The sequence below is a fragment of the Schistocerca nitens genome, chromosome 9 (genome assembly GCF_023898315.1).
Source record: "Schistocerca nitens isolate TAMUIC-IGC-003100 chromosome 9, iqSchNite1.1, whole genome shotgun sequence".
NCBI classification, from domain to species: Eukaryota; Metazoa; Arthropoda; class Insecta; order Orthoptera; family Acrididae; genus Schistocerca; species Schistocerca nitens.
The window spans coordinates 154,320,860-154,325,683 of NC_064622.1; the positions used below are offsets into that span (position 1 = coordinate 154,320,860).

General features: G+C 42.0%; 1 pseudogene; it reads right to left on the reverse strand.

Annotated features, from left to right (window-relative positions):
* Nucleotides 1-4,396: 4,396 nt before the first annotated feature.
* LOC126204739 (5S ribosomal RNA) lies at nt 4,397-4,514 on the reverse strand (annotated as a pseudogene).
* Between the last annotated feature and the right edge of the window lie 310 nt (nt 4,515-4,824).

A 4,824-nucleotide genomic window follows, 5' to 3' on the forward strand; every position in this document is an offset into this window, starting at 1 on the left:
TCTGGTTTCTGTGGCCTCAACAGCTTCTACATCAAAGGAGCTTGCTCTTCTAAATTGCCCTCCTATTGTCCTTTAGAAAACTGTCGGAAGATTGGATGATCAGGTTTATGCAATACACATGCTCTCCTTCAGAAAAGTGTAAAGTAAAAGCGTGAACTGGGTGAAATTGAGGAAAACCATAAAGGGCGAATGCTGTTTTGTTAATACGAGGGCTATTCCGAAAGTAAGGTCCGATCGGTCACGAAATGGAAACGACTATGAAAATCCGATAAAGCTTTGCACAGATGTGTTGGGTAGTGTCTCTAGTATAACCCCAGTTAGCATCACGTCGCTCTTCTCATTTCTGAGCTCGCAGTGAGTGCGTAAAGATGTCTAGAAAATAGTGTCTGCCGCCAAGTACGGGGGCATGGTGAGAAATTTCCCCTGAAGCTATGCAGCTAACATTACATAACTGTCGTGCTGTTTCGTCTTCAAGACAATTCTCAGCCGCATTCTGCAGGGGCAATGAAGATGCTCCTGCATCGTTTTCAAATGGAAATGTGAGATTACCCACAATACAGCCCGTAATTGTCTCCCTCTGAGTTTCAGCGCAGGTCACATGAACCGCTGGTTATGAAGACAACATTTCGGCACAAGACAACGAGCCGTAGGCCAGCGTAGAGAATTGGCGGAGAGCACTGGTGGCTGCCTTCTATAGCGAGGGTATGGGAAAGTTGGTACAACGCTACGATACACGTCTAAGTCGGGTCGGCGACTATGGAGATAAGTAGCTGCAAGGTGTATCTAACTGTTGCAAATAAAACATTTTTGATTTTTACCGTGGTTTCCATTTCGCGACCTATCGGACCTTACTTTCGGAATAGCCCTCGTATTTCAGCCATGTAGTTCTATTACGTTAAAAATAGCGAGATAAATTAGTCGTCGATTGTGATAATTTGGTGTTTCGCTTTACTATGAGAATTCCCACGAGAATATGATTAGGAAAAATAAGAGCTAATGAGATTTCGGAGCAAATACGAGGATATTTGTAACAACGATTGTAACTATAATTAGAAGAAATTACGTGTTATGTTTGCACTGTACTGATTCTTGAAATGTTTTCTTCGTAGAACGTTGAACCAGATGATCACAGAATAAATGTGGTCTTTAATATTTTAACTCAACAAATATATTTAAGTGAGATGTTCAAGGTATTTCAAATACTTACGCTGGTTAGAGCGTTGAATACATTGTACGCCATTTTCATACTCAACACCAATGTTTAAGTTGAAGTTTGGAAATATAATTTATTACGTGCAGGCCAAATGAAACACAGGTATCTAAGAAGTGACAGTGAAAATTTAAGAGCAAACTGGATAAGCAAAAATCGCGAGAGGATTAATTGAAGGCTATAGGAGCACGTATAGCATGAGGAAATTTAAACACCGCCTGTATAATATGCAAACAACAGCTTTATGAGTATGAAGAGGTCAGATGGAAAACAACCGCTAAGCAAAGAAGGGAAAACTGGAAGATGGAAAGTGTATAGAGCAGCTATGAAAGGGAAATGAACTAGAAGACAGTATTATAGAAAGGGCAGAAGAAGTATATGAAGATGAGATGGAGATAAGATACTGCGAGAAGAATTTATCTGAGCATTGAAATACCTAAGTCGGATCAAAGCCCCTGGAGTAGATGAGATCCCTCAGAACTTGTAATATCCTTGGATGGGCGAGACAGGTCAAAACTGTCACATTTGGTGCCCAAGATTTACGAGACAGATGAAATACCTTCAGACTTCAGGAAGAAGTCTTGAGTCCAGCTCCAAGGAATGCAGGTGTGATTATTACCAAACTATCAGTTTAATAAGTCTTGGTTAGAAAATTCAGATACGAGTTATTTACAAAAGAATGGAAAAACTGCCAGAAGCCGACCTCGGAAAAGATCACTTAGGATGACGGAGAAATGTAAGAACGTGCTAGGAAGTACTGACCCTACGACTTACCTTAGAATATACGCTAAAGAAAGACAAACCTGCATTTATAGTACTTGTGTCTTCCGTCAATGGTGCCTGGATTACACTAAAATTCTGAAGGTGGCAGACATAAAGTAGAGTGATCCCGAGGTTATGTAGAATTTGAACAGAAAAAAGGCATTCACCAAAGAATTTACGAGATCTGTGAAGAACCAATTTCTTCTACACAGTTCGATTTCAGAAATGCATTTGTCACGCGCGAATCATTATTTAGTATCCAGGTACAATTTCAAAGGTGCAGAGACATGAATTGTGACATTTGTGCTTTCGACAGTGTAAAACACCAGAAGATTCTTGACTTTTAAGAAGCATTGGTTTGGATGATAAAGACCAACGTATAACTGTAAACCTATATTGGAACCAGTCGGCTTCTGTGAGACTCTACAGAGAAAACACAGAAGACAGACATTCTACGAGGTGTAAGGCAGGGTTGTATACTATCCCTACTAATTTTCAACATCTATTCACAACACATCTTTAAGGAAGCTCTTGATTAAGTAGAGATGTGAGTGCTCTTAAACGGAAAATATATCAACAACATCCGATATGCCTATGACACAGTAATATTTTCTGATAGTGAGGATAGTTTGCAGTACCTTGTCGATAGACTTGCACGAAAAACTCTGAATATGGTCTAGATGTCAACCCTCAAAGAACGAAAACAATGACAATCAGTAAAAACAGAGTCCCTGAGTGTCACATTAAGATAGGAAAAAATCACATAGAGCAAGTACACAAGTACACGCACCTTGGCACTCCAATAGATGACCAGTGGGATCTTTCTGATGATGTGAGAACTCGAATTGGAAAAGCCAGGGCTGCCTTCAATAAGATGAGTAACCTTTTCTAGAATCATGGCTTAGCAATGGCGACGAAGATCAGACGTCTACGCTGTTACGTATTTCCCACGTTCTTCAATGGTGTTGAAACATGGACTCTGACAGTGTCGTTGGCTTTTGAGATGTGACTGTACAGGAGAATGTTAAGAATAGCGTCGACAGCGCATGTCACAAACGTCCAGGTTTTACGAAGAATGAAGAAAGAGAAAGAAGTACTGGCCCCGGGAAAGCAAGAAAGATTCCGTACCTGGGACACATCATGCGTATCAACAACCGATACCACCTCCTCCAGACAATCCTGCAAGGAAAAATACCATGGAACAGAAGTGTTGGCCGGAGAAGAAAATCCTAGCTTAAGAACATCAGAACGTGGACCTCTAAAACGTCTATAGAACTATTTAGGGTTCCAAGTGACGAGAAAAGCAGTGTCAAGATGGTTGCCAAAATCCGGAACGGATAGGAACCAGGAGAAGAAGAAGAAGAAGAAGAAGAAGAAGACATTAGTTATGAGAGCCGAGCGGCAGGCAAGGAAAACAGTGACTGAGAAGGGAATGAGACACGTGCATGGCCTATCAACGATGTTATTCAATCAGAACAGAGTGAGTAACTTTTTGATGGTACAATATGACTTAAACAAAATTGTAGTTGGTGTGATGACTGGCAGTTGGTTCTATATGTAGAAAAATTTAAGTTAATGTAGATGAGTAGGAAAAACAAACCAGTAATTGTCAATTACAGCATTAGTAATGTGGTGCCTGACATATTCAAGTCGATGAAATATGTGGGCGTAACGTAATGAAGCAGAATGAGCATGAAAAGATGTAGTACGGAAGGGGAATGGTTAACTTTGGTTTATTTGAGAATTTTAGGCATAGGAGACAGCACATGGACATTAGGGCGAGCGATTGTTGAGTACTGTTGGAGTGTCTGGCATCCGCACCAGATCAGGTTAAAGGAAGATATCGGAGTAGTTTAGAGGCGGGCTGCTAAATTTGTTACCGATAGATTCCAACATCGCGCAAGTATTACGGAGATTTCTCGGGAACAACACGCGAGAATTATTCCCTCGGGATCTCAAATGAAAATCAGTGGAGCGAAGGTGATGTTATTTTCCAGGAGCACTATTGAGGAAATTTAGAAGGGCATTTGAAGCTGACTGCAGAACGATTCCACTGCAGCCAATCTCAATTAGTATCAGGACCATGAAGATAGGATTAGAGAAATTAGGGCTTGATCGGAGGCATATAGGCAGTCGTTTTTCCCTCGATCTATTTGCGAGTGGAGCAAGAAAGAATATTACTAGCAGTGATACAGGTTACCTAAAATTAAACTAAACTCCTCCTGAACAGGCCATGAAGGCACAAAGGTACAGACCGGCCGCCGTTTCATCCTCAGCCCACAGGCGTCACTGGATGTGGGTATGGAGGGGCATGTGGTCAGCACACCGCTCTCCCGGCCGTATGTCAATTTCCGAGACCGGAGCAGCTACTTCTCAGTCGAGTAGCTCCTCAGTTTGCCTCATAAGGGCTGAGTGCAACCCGCTTGCCAACAGCGCTCGGCAGACCGGATGGTCACCCATCCAAGTGCTAGCCCAGCCCGAGAGCGCTTAACTTCGGTGATCTCACGGGAACCGGTGTTACCATTGCGGCAAGGCCGTTGGCGATACAGGTTACTATCCTTCATGTATAATGTGGTGGCTTGTCGAGTATGCAGATGTAGAAAGGGCTTTTTAAATTGTGCGGGCATTTGATGGGTCTGGGACATGAACGATGGAGAAAATAAGTAGTGTGTCGGCAACTGCCACACGAGAGAGAAAAATAAATGAAAAACCTCTGCACAATGGAGAAATCAAGTAGGGGAGGATGCAACAAAAAGTTTAAAAGGATATTTACACAAGGACGAAGAGGCTTGGACAACAGTTTACAAGTATCGGCCTAAGGATCAGTAAGCTGTAAACAAGTCAAAAATATG